Source organism: Arachis hypogaea, chromosome 2 (genome assembly GCF_003086295.3).
Source record: "Arachis hypogaea cultivar Tifrunner chromosome 2, arahy.Tifrunner.gnm2.J5K5, whole genome shotgun sequence".
In the NCBI taxonomy this organism is placed as follows: Eukaryota; Viridiplantae; Streptophyta; class Magnoliopsida; order Fabales; family Fabaceae; genus Arachis; species Arachis hypogaea.
Window position 1 is genome coordinate 78406147 of NC_092037.1, and position 20097 is coordinate 78426243.

Here is a 20097-nt window from a genome sequence, read left to right on the forward strand (position 1 = left end):
ATTTTAATTACCTTTATTTCCATTCGATGTCGTGATTAGTATGTTGAGTAGTTTCAGATTTTCTAAGGCAGAATGACTTAGAAGATGGAAAAGGAAACATACAAAAATGGAAGGAGAAAGCAAAACGGAGCTTTAAGGAAACTGGTGTTCACGCGATCGCATGGACGACGCGATCGCGTGCCAAAAGCAAAGATTCAGTGACGCGGCCGCATGACTGACGCGACCGCGCGCCTTAAGCAAAACGCACATGACGCGGTCGCATGACTGACGCGACCGCGTGGCAAGGAAAAGCTCCGAATGACGCGACCGCGTGACCCACGCAGACGCGTCACAGAGGCCACGCACCAGAAAATTACAGAACATGCCCCAGCGAGTTCTAAACCCCCTTTTGGCCCAAATCCAAGTTCAGAAAGCATAGACCAGAGGTTATAAAGTGGGGGAATGCATCCATTCATAAGAGGGCTTTTCATAATTTACTTTTCCATGATTTAGATTTAGTTTTGAGAGAGGTTCTCTCCTCTCTCTCTTAGGATTAGGATTAGGACTTCTCTTAGTTTTAAGAGTGACTCTTAATCCCAGGTTCTTTATTTTTATTTAATTTATGAACTCTTCCATGTTACATATAATTTTCTTAATTAATGTTATTTGAGATATTTCAGATTGATGATTACTTTTTTTATTGATATAAATAATTTGGATTTTCCTGTTGCCTAATTGGCTTATGAATATTTTCCATGTTAGATTTTACTGCTTTGAATGAATTGAAGGTATTTCAGATATTTATAATTTTAATTTAGCTTTTTACATTCTTGGCTGTGGTTAAATAATTGGTGACTCTAGAGTTATCAAACTCATTGTTGATTGAAAATTGGAATTCATCCACTTAACTTACCTTCATAGTTGGAGGTTAACAAAGTGGGAGAAAAATCCAATTCTCATCAATTGATAAGGATAACTAGGGAAGGACCTCCAGTTCTTATACCTTGTCAAAGGTTTATTTTACAGCTATTATTATTTTATTTTACTTGTCATATAATATATTCGCACCTTACTTCCAAAACCCCAATTTTACCTTTTTCATAGCCAATAATAAGAACATACCTCCCTGCAATTCCTTGAGAAGATGACCCGAGGTTTAAATACTCGGTTATCAATTTATTTAGGGGTTTGTTACTTGTGACAAACAAAACGTTTGTACGAAGGGATTTCTGTCGGTTTAGAGACTATATCTACAACGCGACTGTTTTTATGAAATTCTTTACTGGCAAAAATCCTAACGTCAAGGGGTTGTTCGAATAGCAGACTGATGAATTTACTCTAAAGTACGAGTGTACTTAGAGTAGTAAGCGGTCCACCATTCGAAGCAGGATTTGGTGATATATGAGCTGCGGTCATAAACAAGGAAATTGAAACATTTTCTATGTTGCTGGTTTTTTAAGAGGCAAGCGTCGAGTTCTTCTTGGGAAGTCAGAGTGAGGTGGTAGAATGAGTCACTGTTTTGAGGCAATGGAGTTGGGATGGCTTGAGAAAAGCTCAGTTGCCTGACTGTAAAGTGAGGGGCATATAGGGTCACTTTGAATCTTTCTTTTCTGTGCTGGGAGAGCCCTGTAGGAATTATTTGGACAGCTAGCAAGTTTGCCCAATTCCGATTTGCAAGTTCATTTTTCTCAGTGTCATTTGGGAAGAGTAAACGATCAAGGCATGCATGACCACAATTTCGACGCATAAAAGGAGCGAAATTGAGGTTGTCATTGTAGAAATCTTTACAAGAATGGAAGAGAGAAAAAACAGCTCAGAATCGGTCTTCATGCGATTGTGTATTTGGGAAATTGGGCTTGTAATCAGCTAATCGGAAGCCTTCGATGTGCTGTTTATCAGTAGCACCACCTTCAGGCTTTGTCATAAATTTTTTGAAAATGGCATTAAGCCATAACTGGAGGAGCCAGAGAGGGCCATCTCTACCAGTCATACCATTATCTCGGAGACAATGTACAAATTGACCAAGCTCTTTGAAAAGATGCCCTAGAAGAAGTTTGGCCAAATTAAGAGTATTTTCTTCGTGAAGCAGAGCAGCCAGAGGAAGGAAAAACTTTGACATCTGAACGCTTTGAGAATAGAAAATGATTGCATTCAGCCAATAAAATAGGAAGGCTACATGTTTTCATCTGTAACGGCAGTGCCTTCTGCGCCCATGTTATGAGCAATGAAATCACTATAAGAAGTGGATAAGACAATATTGTATTGGCGCTCGGGCTGCATGTCAGAAGTACAGTCTGAAGGATTTATCGGAAGCCTTGTGATAGTGGCTACATCTAAAAGAGACATACCAATCATTCCACAAGGGAGGTGGAAGTTATTGGTTGTCCAGTTCCAAAAACAAGTTACAGCTCCAATCATCCAAGGGAGCGTTGAAGGTGAGAAGTGAGAAAGTCGTAGCAGTTCCTGGATCCCCAGAGCCCGCCAGTCAGCGCTCTTTGTAGGGGCAAGGCGCTAATACCAAGCCATGAAGTCGGATCCTCGAGGATTAATCTTTGGATTATTCCTGAAAGGTTTCTGATTAACGAAGAAAGAGATATTGAGGGTTTGGTTAATCAACAAATCTTTCCCTTGAGCACTAGAGAAGAAAGGTAGTTTCTTGTTCGCCATCTCCAAGGATTCGACAGGCCCAAGAAAACAATGGGTATCTCTTCCTACTGTGAAGGGGATTAGGATTCTGGTATCATTAATTTGAAACTGTGGGTCGTCAATAACTTCATTATTGACTTGATTTAGTATATGAAGGGCAGGTGGAGCTGGAGGTGGTACAACGTGACCTTTTCCTTTGTCTTGGCCAGCAGCATGAGAAGGAAGCGGTCATTGCAGAACAAAGAAAAAGGAAGTTTGAAGAGATAAAGGTTGTGTAGAAGATTGATGCAAGTGGAATTCAGAAAGCAAGGGTTCGGAAAAATTGAACAAGGGTAAAAATGTTGAATTTAAAGGAAGAGTTACTGTAGTCGTTATTGCAGAAGGAATGCAAAAAGAGGTAACTTTGTAAAGAAGGAGAAGTGGTGGAAACAGAAAGCGTAAGTCTCGGAACGTGTCGAGTGGATCAGTATTAATGGGAAAGTTAAATGGTAATTATTACTAATTTAAGAGATTAAAATTTGAATTTGGATTAAGTGTTTCATCTTCCAAATAATGCTATCGAAGACAAACACATTAATCCAAGGGGGCAATTTGTTAGTCGAAAAATATTTTCGACTAAGGAAGGTTAATTTGAAGTAGTGAAGAGGTCGATTGAGGTGATTAGTGGTTGTCGAAAAGATGCGCGAGCGGGCATTAGATGTAGGTATTTGACACAAATTCGATCAAGACAATTTATTGAATCGAACAGGTCTAATCGAACAAGATATTCGAGATACGTAATCGAATGAATTATTCGAATAGCAGATCGAGCAGTTACGAAAGTGGAGAAGTTGAAGGCTTTTACCACGTGAAGAATTTATAAGTAAACGTTTATTATCCAAAGGGCGGGAACGATTACCAAGCAGTGTGCATTCAAGGCTGCGTTTTTGTAATTAATTGTCAGTTACAAAAGTAGATTATAAATACTAGAAAGTTTTAGGGAATAAGGGTTGGAACTTTAACTCAGAAAACACTCAAGCACACTCACATCCCCTGCGAGGTCTTGAGTCTGCGATCGAGTTTATTTTCTGTAGGGTTCCTTCCATGTTTTATCTTTTCAATTTATCTTTCTGTGAACTTTACTTTTCAAGCATTTCTTTAATTTTTCTTGTCCAGTTTACATTTCAGTAATTTTAAATTCTATGCTAAAGCCCTTTGACCCAGTCGAAGGAATTTTATTACTTTCTTTAAACTTTAATGCAATCTTTTCAATTTAAGTACATTTTCTTTTCGAAAATCTTATTTCTTCATTTCTTTTATTGTTTTACAAATTGTAATTTCTCTTACATTTCGATACCCGTCTAATCGAAGACACTTTGATGCACTTTTAAAAAACTGGTATTTGTAAAGAGGAGTAGATTTTGCTCTCAAACTAAATATTAAACTACCATCGATTTGCTAAAAATCGACAAAACAGGTAGTAATAATAATATTAATAATAAGACATTTCAGCATTCTCCCATTTCTCTCTATCTCAATTCTCAACCTCCAAGGTTCTGAAACAAATACCACCAACATTTTTTTTAATAGTCACATAAGAAGAATGAATACACACATAAACAAAAGAGTATAATCAAATGGCAACTTCAGTTTCTGCAACTGGGTGTGTTGGTTCGTCATTCTATGAAAACTAGGCAAGTTCGATGGCAGGTGAAGAATATGGTATGCTGGTAAAATTGTCACACGTTCGAATGGGAAAGAGAAAAGCACGTAGGATGCAACCAATGATGAAGAATGTGAATGAAGGGAAAGGAATCTTTGCTCCTATTGTGGTTGTTACACGCAACATCATTGGCAAGAAGCATTTCAAGCAACTTAGAGGCAAAGCCATTGCTTTACACTCTCAGGTCTAAATTCAACTTTCTTTACTTAATTGCAACTATGTTTGTTTTTATTAGAATTAGAAAATTTTCATATTGTATCATTATTCATTATGATAAAAAGTAACATTTTAAAAAATCAAGTAAAACTTAAATATATTATTCCTACAGAGTATTGGATATCGGATAAGAGTCGAGATATAAACTCCAAAAAAAAAAATGAAAGGAGACTAACTCTTAGATGCAAATACAAGTGTACAACCATAAAAGGTTTATGTTTAGAAGAGAGGTTAGAATAAGAATCTTGGAGGCTTCTTAGGTGAGGAAAGAATATTTGGATCCTTAGTAGTCTAAAATTTTTTATAAATCTTATCCATTAAAAATTTAAATCAACAGATGAGATTAAAATATTTTTATTATATAAAAGATAATTCTATAAAACATATTTATATTAATATATTAAAAAAATTACTTGAAAATATTTATTTTATCCTTTTTTTGTTACCACTTTATTTTTTTTTACCATTTATATGTGGCTAAATTTTTTTTATGAAAATAAAAAAATGATAAAATAGAAGAAGTGGAAGATAACTGTTTGTCAATTATTAGGAGAAATTGATGGAAATAGATAAAACAGATGAAGAGTAGGAGATAATCATTGCTAATTGTTAGGAGTAGTTTGCCAATTGTTAGGAGAGGTTGATATGGATAAATAAAACAGAAAAAGAGTGGGAGATAACCATTTTAATTTTCTTCTCATTTTTTCTGTTTTATTTATTATACATTAACTTCATGCCATTTAATTGGTATGAGTTAGCATCTTATAAATAATTAAATATAATTTTTGAAAATAATAAAAAATATTAATAATTTAAATTGGACTAAATTCTTAAAAATGGAATATTTCAAATAATAAGAAAGATGGACGATATTAAATAATAGAAAAGATAAACAGTCTATTTTAAATAATAGAAAAGTTGGATTGTCCATTTTAAATCCTTTTAAATAATTTAAACGTGTTAACGTGTTTATTTTAAATGAACATAACATCTTTCTTATTATTTAAAATAGATTATTTATTTTCTTATTATTTAAAATCGTCCATCTTTCCTATTATTTGAAACGTTCCATTTTTAAGAGTTTGGTTCAATTTAAATTATCAATATTTTTTATTATTTTAAAAAATTATATTTAATTATTTATAAATACATATATAAATTATATCATTTACAGTGTAAACGAGATAAGAGAAGGATATTTATTTTGATAAATATTTTTAAATTATTTATTTTAATAATTATTATAATTATTTTATTTATTAAAATAAAAAATTGCTGGAAAAGATGAAAAAAATAGAAAAAAGTAAGTACAAAATAGTTATTTTACATTAGATTTTATATATATATTTTTTAAAGACCACCAAAATCCTGATTTTAGGTTCCCACCTAAGTCAATTCCAAGAATCTTTTATGTTTAGAAGAGGGAGCTTTCCTGACCTTGAAAGACCGGGTTATAAATTTAAATAATAAAAAATGTATGGATTAGTTCACAGATAAAGCAGAATAACGGTTGAGAGGAATTTGAAAAAAGTTTAGAATTTCTTATTACAAGAAAGCACCAACGACGCGTCATGGTGGAGGAGATCTGCAATGTGTCATCGCTGCGTCGTCTTCTCCGGCAAGTTCTGCCGCTTGTTCTGCTTTTACTCCGGCGGATGTGAAGCACTCGGAGCACAGTTTGGGCGTGGACTCAGTGCCGCTGGCTGAGGAGATCTGAGAGAAGAGCAAAATAGAGAGATTCAAAGAGGAGAGAGAGCTCGCCTCGCCGTCGTCGTTGCCGTCGCCACCGCAGTTCATCACCTCTCCAGATCTGGTCGCAACGCCCAAGCCTCTAAGGATGTTCCATTACGACCTCCTCGACGAGACGCAGAACAAACTCGATTACATCCTCTCTCTCTCTCTCTCTCTCTCTCTCTCTCTCTCTCTCTCTCTCTCTCTCTCTCTCTCTCTCTCACTGTCGAGAACTTCCTCGAGTGCTGCCTCCATATTCTCGTCTTCAAGTCCGGCATGGCCAAGTCCATCTATCAGTGCATATTAGGTCTTTTTACATCTTTTCACATTTTCCCTCAATTTAGGGTTTTTAAATTCTTAATTTTTTTTATCAATCATGTTTCTTTGTTTTTTTGTGCTTACTTTAAAGTTTAGAATCTAATTTCTTAAATATTCAAGTAGCTCAAAATTATAGTCTGATCTCTTTGTTGGTTTCTAGGCTTTTAATAAATTATTTAATTATGTATCTAGCTTGGTTCAAATGATTGTAGATGAAGGATGATTTCAAGAAGTGACACAAATTTTACTCTGAGCAGCATTTTCACAAGCCACGGAGGAGGTTCATTGAGCTGGAGGCTCTGGAGAAAATCATATGGGAAAGAATAGGTTTGTTATTTGCTTTAGACACCTAAATTAAAGCAATATAGTTTTACTAAAGATACTGAATTAGACATGTTTTGGACATCTCACATGTTTATTCAGATTGAGAATTGCTAGTGAAAATGAAATCAGTAAACCTTGTCCCTAACCTGATTTATTCAGATTAGAGCATTCATTCAAGTCTTGTGTGTTGTGTTTTGATTCTTCCATATTCAATAACCTCTCTGATTTGAATTTGGTAATTGTGAAAAAGGGTGACAATGATTTATCAGGCCTGATAAACATTGAAAAGGGTTACGATTCTCGAACAGTGGGTTTAGGATGGCAGAACTCTTAGCTACGAACTCTTGATCTAGCTGTAAAATGCGATTCAAATGTGATAAGATTGTAAGACACTATGTTTTTCTGGATTGAGTTTTGGGATCTTTGTGAAAATGAACCATGTTTGCAAGTATCATTTTGGATATCTGAGAAAGGATACTCTACCCATTATGCAACTTGAAGAGGTATGGCTTTTGTTGGTAGTGAAGTTTCGTTGTTGATTATCTGTGTTTTATTTGGATTGCACTGAATTCTTGGACTTTCTTTCCTTATTAGATTAAAGCTGTTGTTTCTGCGCTATAGAACACACAAGGCTTGAACTGGCCTAGATCTTTCGAGCAACAAAGACAGAAAATAGGAGACCTAGACTTGCTTGATTGGCTTAAAGCCATGTTTGGTTTCCAGGCATGTATTTTGACCGACGCGCAATGCTAGAGGAGAATGATTTATTATTCATTTCACTTTTTTTTTGTATAATCTGCTTAAATTTTTATTGCATATGGTAAATTTGTGTGCAGAGGGACAACGTCAGGAATCAGAGAGAGCATTTGATTCTGCTTCTTGCTAATTCTCATATAAGGCTACACCCTAAACCTGAGCCTCTAAACATGGCATGTACCTGTCTTGCATTTGGCTTTGGCCTATAGTTTTTATTCTGCTGTTTCTTTCTATTAATTTATTTTTATTTTTATTTTTTTTTATTTTATTTGAATGAATTGCAGCTTGATGATCGTGCTTTTGATGAAGTGATGAAAAAGCTTTTTAAGAATTATAAAAAATGGTGCAAATTCTTGGGACGAAAACATAGTTTACGGTGAGGCATAACAGTATATGCATCAGTGAACACTTGTGCTTCTATTATTAGCTCATAAAATTTAATGGTCACTTTTATAATGTTCTCTTATATAGACTTCCTCAAGGTCAGCAAAAGGTGCAACAGAAAAAGTTGCTTTACATATTTCACAACGTGAGTGTACAAATTAATCTGCGCATGGTTCATTTTGTTTGTGCTTGAATCTCATGTAAATGTGCTATATTCTTGCTTGGATATATTCCACAAAAAATTTTTTCGATGGCTGTTCGATGTATGAAAAAGGCAGTTTCTATCTGTGAAGTAGGGTGTAAGTGGAGGCTACTACTGGAATCCTTAACTGCCATTTTTTGTGTACTTAAAATTTAATGGAAATATGGAGGAGATAGAGGATTCGATAAGGTTACTCAGCAGCAAGAATATTGTCTCCCTGGATCAAATGTGCCTACAATTGATGTGCTAGGAGGCAATTCACATAAACAAATTGGTGAAATTTCAGAGCCAGAGGAAGATAGGAACACAAACAACCCTGACTTCAAGCCCGAAGGTGTTGGGGTGTTCGAGGTCATCTCAATTGAGCTAGTCACAATATTGCAGGTCCGATGTCACAACGAAGCTTGGAGCTGATCAATCTTGCTATTTTTTTATTTAATCAGACTAGTATTTTGTGGATTATGTTGGTATATATATTTTTAGGAATTCCGTTACCTGATGTACTCATTCTGTTCAAACAAGACACTATGATTTTTGATGCACTATTACTTTTAAGGGTGAGTTTGGCAAACATGTTGAGATGTTTGGCAACTTTACTTTTTTATTCTGAACGTAGACATAATTTTGTATCCTAAAAGCGCATGCAAGAAACTGTAACTTTTGCGCCCTTAACGTGTGTTTAGGTTTGTTGTTGATCATTATTGATTTTAATAATTTTTTTCCTAATTATTTTATCATTTTTAATACTTTCTTTTATATTTTGATTTTTTATTAAATTTTTTATTATAATTTTGTTTTAATATGAATTATTAATTTTATTAAAAATGACAAAATAAATAAAAATTTGATCATACATAACAATAGAGTCATAAGTAATAAAATGTTATCGTCCAAAATAATATTAAATAAAAAAATACTGAAAATATTAAAATAATTATAGAATATTTTTTGTTTGATATTGTAAAATTTATCATTGTAATTTTTGTGTATGGTTTATTATTCTAATTTTTTTTAAAATATGTATTGTTGTTCCTATTAGAAATGATAAATTAAATCACTTGGGATTTATTATAAACTCTTTTTCATTTACTTCGTCAAGTTTTTCCAAAAAAAAAATCACATTTCAATATGAAAGAAGAAATTGTACAGAAGAATATGTGTTTGATTAAAATATGTAGTGTTTGATCATTAAAATATTAAAATATGGGTAGTAATTAATATGGATTTGTATTACATTGTTTTAAGTCCATGTTACAAAAAAAATAACTGATCCAAAAAAAATAAATTTTTCAAAAAAAACCGGTTTTTAAATAATTGGTCTAACCAAAGCATATTGAACCAGTTTACAAATTCATTAAATTTTGGGTCAAACATAGAATTTCTAACACTTGTTGTACGGATGCAATCCTAGCCGTTGAATTAGCATTTTTTTATTTGGTCTATCAAAGTCTGGAAAATACTTTCCTCACCAAAGACAAAGCCTTAGAAGAGAGGTTAGAATAAGAATCTTTGAATGGTAAATGAGTTTAAAAAATAGCACAATGTTTGAAAATATTAAGATAACTAAAGTATGGAACAAAAAACGAATTTGGGAAAAGTTTTTCCTAATTTTTAGTTTACGCTCGTAACTAAACCATAGTTACATGAAAGACAGTATGTTTTGGTATGAAAACGAGTAGGTAATACACCAAAATGTAAAATATTTTATGTGAAATATTGGTATAAATGAATCAGTATTATGCAATATACCGCCAATTTGATGAATTTATTAAATATGAATTAAACTTTATTTGATGTTGTTCAACTAATATGATTATATGATATTGCTTAAAAATCAACGGGTTTGAAGTAACTTTAAAAAAATATTTGAAGTAACTTTAAGTAGTTTAAAGTTAACAGATCAAGTTGAATTTAAAATAATTGAATCTAATGCTGTTTTCTTACCCTTAACTCTAGTTGATATTTGTGCGGAAAATCTTTAAAATAGGCTTCAAGATTCTTTAATTTTAGAAGTATAAAAAATGTTGTTCAAGAAATTGTTCTTAAAATTTGGTACTTGTAACGGCCTGGCCCAAGCCACTTACGGGTCAACCCGACCCACTGAATACCCGACCCGAACGGTCGGTCATATGCAGCTCAATAACGCGACCCGAACACGCGTCCCTGACAGCTCTCCACTGCAGCTGTAAGGAAGCTTCGAGGAAGGTGGGCCTGTCCTTGTAGGGCCCACCTCTGACACAGTATAAATGGGGAAGGACCTGCCCTTCCCCCAAGGTATGTCACACTCTTCCACCTAACCATTTTCCCGCCTGCACACTAGCTGACTAGAGCGTCGGAGTGTCTTTGCAGGTGGCACCCCCTCACTCTCCTTCCACAACAAGTGCTCGGCTACTCGGCAAGCCCAAATCCAGCACGACCGTGATTGAGGCGTTCTCACTCCCCCGATTACCACCCGATTTGTCCGGAAACCGACGACAGAACATTGGCGCCGTCTGTGGGGAGCGCCTAAATGGAAGTCGCGCTGGGTCCCGGAGACCAAGCCCGAGGAGCCGGAGCGGAGGGGGCAGCCTCCGTCGCCTCGCTAAGGGGGCGGCGGAGGTCCCCCCGACAACACACAGAACAGCACACGAGGACACGACCCTTCGGGGGAACGGGCGGCGATAGCGCCATAATAATGCAGGAGCTACGCCACAGGGTCCAGAACCTAGAGCGACAGTTGGCCGATCGGGAGCGGGACAGACGAACCACCGATCCCAGCTACACCCCATCCCCCGAAAGCGAAGAGGAAGACTCCCACCGAAGTCACCCGCGGCGTACCTCTGCATCTCGAACAAAAGCGGAGAGCACGCGCGAGGAGTCTCCGATCCCGAGAAGACGAAATGACACGATCATCTACTCCCGGGGCAGGTTAACCCGCCGAGCGGCAAGAGATCGCGAAGACGGGGACGGGAGATCCGAGAGGACACGACAACCTGTGATAATGGGCGCCACCCCATTCCACCGATCTATCCTCGAAGTCCGGTTGCCGAAACATTTCGACAAACCAACGGACATGAGGTACGATGGAACTCAAGACCCTCTAGAACACCTCACGGCCTTTGAGGCCAGGATGAATCTGGAGGGAGTGGGGGACGAGGTAAGATGCCGTGCCTTCCCGGTAACCTTAGCAGGACCCGCGATCAGGTGGTTTAACAGCCTCCCACAGGGATCCATCTACAGTTTCTCGGACATCAGTCGCGCATTCCTGGCCCAATTTACAACACGGATAGCGAAGGCAAAGCACCCGATCAACCTTCTGGGGGTAACCCAGAGACAAGGAGAACCGACCAGGAGGTACCTAGATCGGTTCAACGATGAATGTTTAGAAATCGATGGCCTAACCGATTCGGTGGCCAGTCTTTGCTTGACGAACGGCCTCCTCAACGAGAACTTCCGAAAACATCTTACCACTAAACCGGTTTGGACGATGCACGAGATCCAGACGGTAGCCAAAGAGTACATAAATGACGAGGAAGTCAGCCGAGTTGTAGCTGCCAACAAACGGCAGTCCAGCTACAATCAACCCCGGCAACAGGGCAACGGGGAAAGGCAAAAGGAACATACCAGGGAGGAGGCGCCAAACAAGGCACCAAGGACATTCCCCCGAGTCGGGAAATTCACTAACTACACTCCACTCACCCTTCCCATTGTGGAAGTTTACCAACAAATAGCCGAGAAAGGAATCCTGCCAAAGTCCTGACCACTCAAAGACCGCACTGGAGGGAACAAAAACCTTTATTGTGATTACCACAAAGGTTACGGTCACCTAACGCAGGACTGTTTTGACCTAAAAGATGCACTGGAACAAGCGATAAGGGAAGGTAAACTAGCAGCGTTCTCCCACCTAATCAGGGAGCCAAGGAGACGCAACCGCGACCAAGACGAAGAAGGCAAAACCTGTTCGGCAAAGCGGCGACAAGAGCCAGAAGGCGAAGATCACGGCCTCACTGTGATAAACGTGGTGACGGCCAAAAACGCCGCACCAAGATCCAGATCGGCACACAAGAAAGACGCAAAGATATTGTCGATCTCCTCCTCGTCGGCGCGAAACTCTAAGAAGCCTCCATTCATTTCTTTCGGCCCAGAAGACCAATGGTTCGACGACGCCCCGGAAAATCCACCCATGGTCATCACGGCCAGAGTGGGGACCGGTCTCGTCAAACGTATCCTTGTTGACACGGGGGCAGACTCGAACATCATGTTCCGCAACGTATTCGACGCACTGGGATTAAGGGATGCCGATCTGACGACTCACCAACACGGGGTCATTGGTTTGGGCGACCATTTCATCAAACCAGACGGAGTAATATCCCTGCCAATCTCAGTGGGACAATCCCAGGGCCGAAGATCGGCGATGGCCGAGTTCGTGATCCTCCGAGACTCTACCGCCTATAATATCATTCTGGGAAGGAAGACGATCAACGATGTCGAGGCCATAATCAACACAAAGCTGCTAGTCATGAAGTTCATTACCGATGACGGATCTATAGGGTCCATAAGAGGAGACCTTGAGACGGCGGTCGCTTGTGACAATGCCAGCCTCTCCCTAAGAAAGAAGTCCAAGGAGGCATCCGGTGTGTTCCTAGCCGACCTAGATGCCAGAGTAGACGACAAACCCAGACCGGAACCAGAAGGGGATCTGGAGAAGTTCATGATTGGCGACGAAGAGGAAAGATTCACGTTCGTTAACAAGAACCTCCCGCACGAGTTGAAGGAGCCCTTGGTAGAAATGATAAGAGCCAATAGGGACTTGTTTGCCTGGACGCCGGCCGACATGCCGGGCATAGACCCAAAAATCATCTCGCATCATTTAGCCGTCAAGGTGGAAGCACGTCCAGTAGCCCAACGGAGGAGAAAAATGTCGGCGGAAAGAGCAGAGGAAGTGGCCAAGCAGACGGCCAGCCTCCTAGAAGCAGGTTTCATACGAGAAGTAGACTATTCGACATGGCTCTCGAATGTAGTTTTGGTGAAAAAGCACAACGGCAAGTGGAGAATGTGCGTAGACTACTCCGACCTCAACAAAGCGTGTCCCAAGGATTGCTTCCCCCTCCCTAACATAGACGCACTCGTCGATGCTGCGGCGGGATACCGGTATCTAAGTTTCATGGACGCCTACTCCGGTTACAACCAGATACCGATGCACCGTCCAGACGAAGACAAGACGGCGTTCATAACGCCAGGAGGAACTTTCTGCTATAAGGTGATGCCATTCGGCCTAAAAAATGCGGGGGCAACATAGCAAAGGCTAATGAATAGGATATTCCACGACCTCATAGGGAAGACAGTTGAAGTCTATGTGGACGACATCCTCGTGAAAACAACACGACCTGACGACCTCCTGAACGATCTGGCGAGTGTATTCGCGTCCCTCCGGCAGCATGGCATGAGGCTGAACCCCCTCAAGTGTGCTTTCGCCATGGAAGCTGGAAAGTTCCTCGGATTCATGATAACCCAAAGAGGAGTAGAAGCCAACCCGGAGAAGTGCCAGGCGATACTCCAAATGAAGAGCCCAGGCAGTATCAAGGACGTCCAAAGGTTGGCAGGACGGCTGGCCTCATTATCACGTTTTCTCGGAGCGTCGGCAACAAAGGCCTTACCATTCTTTAACCTCATGAAGAGAGGGATGGCGTTCGAATGGACGCCCGCATGCGAGGAAGCCTTTCGACACTTCAAGGAAATCCTGGCGGCACCCCCTGTCCTCGGAAAGCCAAAAGACGGGGAGCCATTATACCTGTACCTCGCCATAATAGGAGAAGCCTTGGCCGCAGTTTTGGTACGAGAAGAAGGAAGGGTGCAACAACCAGTCTATTTTGTCAGCAGGGCCCTACAAGGGGCAGAGTTGAGGTATAACAAATTGAAAAAGTTAGCTCTGGCACTCCTGACCTCTTCGCGGAGGTTAAAGCAATACTTCCAAAGTCACCAGATTGCCGTAAGAACGGACCAGGGGATCCGGCAAGTGCTCCAAAAACCCGACTTGGCGGGAAGAATGATGACCTGGTCCATTGAACTTTCTCAATACGACATACGATACAAACCCCGGCAAGCCATCAAAGCGCAGGCGATGGCAGATTTTCTAGTGGAAGTAGCGGGGGATCCGGTCGAAGACACGAACACACGGTGGAAGCTCCATGTAGACGGAGCCTCCAACCAAACGTTCGGGGGCGCCGGGATCATCCTGGAAAGCCCGGCCGGAGTCGTATACGAACAGTCAATTAAGTTTGAATTCCCCGTTTCAAATAACCAAGCGGAGTACGAAGCCCTTATAGGAGGCTTAACCTGAGCAGCAGAAGTCGGGGCAACAAGGTTGGAGATATGCAGCGATTCGCAAATCGTCACCTCCCAAGCGAACGGGAGCTATCAAGCTAGGGACTCACTGCTATAGAAATACTTGGAAAAAGTCAAGGACTTGAGCCGAAAGTTTGAAGAAGTCACGATCCAGCACGTCCCGAGAGAAAGGAACACACGGGCAGATCTCTTGTCAAAGTTAGCTAGTACCAAACCGGGAGAGGGTAACCGGTCTCTAATCCAAGGAAAGATGAAAGAGCCGGCAGTCACACTACACCTCTCGAAGCTAAACCCCTCCTGGTTGGATCCCATTGTCGAATTCTTAGAAAACGGCAAGCTCCCCGACAACGAAAAAGATGCCAAAAAGCTAAGAAGGGAAGCCGCCAGATATGCCATCATCCAGGGTCAGCTTTTCAGGAAGGGATTCAATCATCCCCTACTGAAGTGTTTGCACCCCGACCAGACGGATTACGTCCTCAGGGAAGTCCATGAGGGATGCTGCGGCCACCGTATAGGAGGCAAAGCCCTAGCGAGGAAGTTAATCCGAGCTGGATATTACTGGCCATCGATGATGGCTGACTCCAAGGAATTCGTTAAGAAGTGTGTCAAGTGCCAAGAAAACGCCAACTTCCATCGTGCACCAGCCTCCGAGCTCAGCTTGCTAACGTCCTCTCGACCGTTCTCGCAATGGGGAGTCGACCTCTTAGGACCTTTTCCCGTCGGCCCGGGGCAAGTCAAGTACCTCATAGTCGCTATCGACTACTACACAAAATGGATAGAGGCCGAACCACTGGCCAGCATATCCTCGTCCAATTGCAGGAAATTCATGTGGAGACAAGTCATAACACGATTTGGCATCCCGGAAGTCGTCATCTCGGACAATGGGACACAGTTCACCGACAAGAAGTTCACAGAATTCCTCACCGACCTGGGCATAAAGCAGAGATTCTCCTCGGTGGAACACCCACAGACAAACAGGCAGGTCGAGTCCGCAAATAAGATCATCCTGCTAGGACTCAAGAAGCGGCTGGATAACAAGAAAGGCGCTTGGGCCGACGAGCTAGCCTCAGTCCTCTGGTCCTACCGAACAACCGAGCAATCATCTACTAAAGAGACACCCTTTCGACTAACCTACGGGTCAGATGTAGTGATACCCGTAGAGATCGGGGAGCCGAGCCCACGATTACTCCTGAAGGGAGTAGAGAAATCTGTCGAGAAGGACCTGATAGAAGAAACCAGGGAAATGGCCCATCTGGCTGAAGCAGTGCTAAAACAAAGAATGGCCTTACGCTACAATGCCAAAGCGCTCAAAAGAAAGTTCGAAGAAAACGACCTCGTCCTGAGGCGTAACGACATCGGCCCATCCGCCCCGGGAGAAGGCAAACTAGCAGCGAACTGGGAAGGACCATACCGAATCAAAGAGGTAATCGGGAGAGGAGCATACAAGCTAGAAAGACTCAACGGCAAGGAAGTCCCGAGGACATGGAATGCAGATAACTTAAGGAGGTTTTATTCCTAAGCCATTTATTTTGTAATAGCACTTCAATGTCTTTGTTACAGTGATTGAACCTGCCCAATTGCCATATGCTATATTTACCTATGTTATCTCATTATTTCTAACTTTTTGAGCGGCCACTATAAAAACAAGGATACGCGGCCTCGGGACTGATCACCCCGGGAGCCCCTCAGGTCAAAAACACGATAAACGACCATAACAAGAACACACGCCATAAACGGCCAACGCGAGTAAACGGAAACGCGAAGTAAATCAACAGCGAGTAAAACAAGAATTAAACGTGCGGGCAAACGATCCCATAAACCCACTAACGGGCACCAAAAGTCGCAGAGCACAGGTTCAACAAAAAGAATTCGATAGTACAAACATTATTTCTTCGGCATATCAACAATCTTCCCATCCTTGATGGTCTTGAAAATACCAATTGCCGACACGTCGAAGTCCGGAGAAACAATCTTCACTTGAGCCTTGAGGGCATCTTCAGTCACGAAAATTGCATTCTTGCCCTGCTCCTTAACCTCCTTGTGCTTCCGCTTGAACAACTCGGCTTCCTCCCGAGCAGCCTTGGCGGCCGCCGCCGCTTCGTCCCGCTCTTTCTCCAGAGCGGACACCCGACTTTGTGCGGCACTCAATTGGCTCTTCAAGGTCATCTCCTGCTCCGTTAGACGAGATACAGAGGCGTCGGCAGTTTTCAATTTCTCCTCTGCCGAAGCAGCCTTTTTCTCGGCAGCATCAAGCTTATTCCCTGCTTCAACCAACTGATCCTGAAGCGTTTTAACTTGGGTTTTGTACTTGTTGTTGGCATCAACGGCAGATTCAAGCTTCCGACGAAGTGAGGCCATACCAGAAAGTTCAAACTCAGCCTTTCGGGCTATGGCCGCGCCGCGAAGGAGGGTGCGGTACATCCACCGAGCCTACCCCGAGAGGTCGGTGCCATGGAAATGGTCCTCTGTGCCCGGAAGCAGCTGGGCGTCTATGAACGTCCCAGCGTCAAAATTCCTTTCCATGACAGTCAAAACCCCCTCAGGACTAGACTGGGACCTCTGTCTCTTGGGAGTGGGGATGACGGACAGCTCTTCCTCTTCCTCCCGACGAGAGGAAGACGAGTGCCCAGGGATAGGAATTTCTGGAGGAATCGGGGTTGCGGAAGTCGGGGTGGCGGCTTTGGCGGACGCATCGACATCGGGAGGAGGCACTTCTGGAGGAACCGTCGCCTGCTGTCCTCCAGTCTCCTCACCCTCGTCATCCTGAAGGAAGGTTTGATACAAGTTATCCATGCCGGTCACTTCGGCAGAAAGCCCCACTACAGAACAAATTGAAAAATGAACAAGTTAATGGAAGCAGCAATGGAAAATTTAAACAAGCGACTACACGACAAGAGAAACTCACGGATATAATCTCGGGCGGCCTCCCGATTACCCATGAGGAGATGAGGATTCACATTGTTTCTCCCAAGAACCGCCCACAATATGTCGGCTATCCGCCGATCCACAGTCGACATCCCTTTATACGTAACCTTGATAAAAGGATTAGACCCCGCCCCGAAACTCCAATACGTCGGGATGAGGCGCTCCTTTTCCAAAGATAACCAAAAAGGGTGACGACCCTTGACCGGGCGGACCTTAAAATACTTGTCCTTGAACCCGTGGTAGGAGTCCTCGAACAAACCAAAGATCCTCCGGCCTTGGGCAGACCGAAAGGACATGAACCCTTTCTTGTGTCTCCCCTCCTTCGAAGGGTTGGTTAGATTAAAGAAAAAGAGGAAGACATCGACAGAGATCGGCAGCTCTAAGTACTCGCACACCATCTCGAAGCAGCGGATGGATGCCCAGCTGTTCGGATGTAATTGAGATGGTGCCACCGAAATTCGGTTTAGGAGGCTCATCTGAAAGGGGGAAAAGGGGATGCGAACCCCAACCTGAGTGAACATGGCCTTGTAAAACCAGATCCAATCGGCAACTCGGGGAGCATTAAAATTAATCTCATAAAGCCGCTCGTGAGGGGCGGGGACATAAACATCATAGTTCGCCTCCTCGTCGGTACCCCCACAAAGATATTCGGCCTGGCGAAATTCCGTGAGCTCCTCCTCACCCATCTGATTGGGAGAGTTCCTGAGGTCGGAAACCACCCACGCATACAGGTCATAACCCGCGGCGGAGCTAGAAGCTCGGCTAACGACACGAGGCATACCTACAGTGGGGGCACCGCGCGGTTAGTCCGTGAGGTCGGAATCCAGAAAAAACCCAAAGAAACCCCACGTGCCATGACCACAAGGGGGACCAAACAAAACCGAGACCAGAACAATGACACAAACCCCCCATGACACACCATAGTCAACAAAAAGAAAATGCATCCATGAAAATGCGTCCATGAACAACAAGAAAAGAGCAAGCACAGGAAAAATGCTCATAACAAACATGCAAACAACCATTGAAGCGAAAGGAAAAAAGGTGGCTACCTGGATGAATCGAGAAAATTCAGAAAAGGATGAAGCGCACCCGAGCAATGAAAAGAACTTCTAAGTGATGAGAGCGCAGGAAGAAGGAATAGGCAATATGATCAGAAAAGCAAGTAGAAGAAGAACAAAACGTAAAACTGTTTAAAACCGCTTTAGTGGAAGCGCGAAAGGCCTGGGGGCAAAACAGTCTTTGCACGTGTGGGTTTTTTCGACCCTTAATGAGCATTTAATGCCCCTCGCGAGAAACGAGGCGACAAAAGAATGCCTCGAATTGCGAACGGGCACGCATACGAGTAGCGCGTCCCTCATACGAACGATCGACCTCGCGACAACAGAGAACTCGCCTCCAACGACCCATACGGTCGATTAACGGCGCGTGGGGGCACTGTAACGGCCTGGCCCAGGCCACTTACGGGTCAACCCGACCCACTGAATACCCGACCCGAACGGTCGGTCATATGCAGCTCACTAACGCGACCTGGACACGCGTCCCTGACAGCTCTCCACTGCAGCTGTAAGGAAGCTTCGAGGAAGGTGGGCCTGTCCTTGTAGGGTCTACCTCTGACACAGTATAAATGGGGAAGGACCTGCCCTTCCCCCAAGGTATGTCACACTCTTCCACCTAACCATTTTCCCGCCTGCACACTAGCTGACTAGAGCGTCGGAGTGTCTTTGCAGGTGGCACCCCCTCACTCTCCTTCCACAACAAGTGCTCGGCTACTCGGCAAGCCCAAATCCAGCACGACCGTGATTGAGGCGTTTTCACTCCCCCGATTACCACCCGATTTGTCCGGAAACCGACGACAGAACAGTACTCTTAAGCCATTTATTTGAAATAAAATTAACGTGAATATACATGACATAATTGAGTATCATTGTTTCTGAAATATTAGTAATTACTGAATTCTGCAAATCAACAGGAGCTGATGCAAAACAGAGGCAAGGACTGATCAGGTTGGCCAAGAAAAATGGAGAATGGCTTGGATTTCTTGCGTGAAATATTTAACAAATGTTTCACATATTTTGTGATTACCATGGTAGAAGATAAAATTTCAATGCCCAAACTTGATAGCTTTTAATTTTGACAGTACAATGTACACTAGGAACACATATCTTCTAGTTGTGATTTTTCATTCTTCAGTAATTGTTCTCTTATTTTTGTTCTTAGTATACATAAAAATAAAATATAAAATACTAAAAGGAGCTAGATATCAATTGTGATACAAGGAAGAGTTCAATTTTATTGATTCATGATATTCTTCACTTCTTTTTTTTTTCCTCAAAAAAGCTTCACAAAAATCCTTCTACGTGATTGTGAACCTGGTAATAATTTTTATTGTACTTCAACTTTGTGTGGCCAGGATTCTTCGGCAGCATTATCTCATCTTTTTCCAATATACAAAATATGATGCAGCAAGTAATATTTATTATAAAATGATTATTATTTTAGATATCATATTATGGAATATTATTATACAAAATAAAGTATAGAATATGAATGTCCTATCAGAATAAAATATGAAATATTATCAATTAATAAG

At 41.8% G+C, this 20097-nt stretch overlaps 1 pseudogene; it reads left to right on the plus strand.

Moving 5' to 3' along the window:
• The first annotated feature begins 4241 nt into the window (after positions 1-4241).
• LOC112718976 (protein PROTON GRADIENT REGULATION 5, chloroplastic-like) lies at positions 4242-19553 on the plus strand (annotated as a pseudogene).
• Positions 19554-20097: the final 544 nt, after the last annotated feature.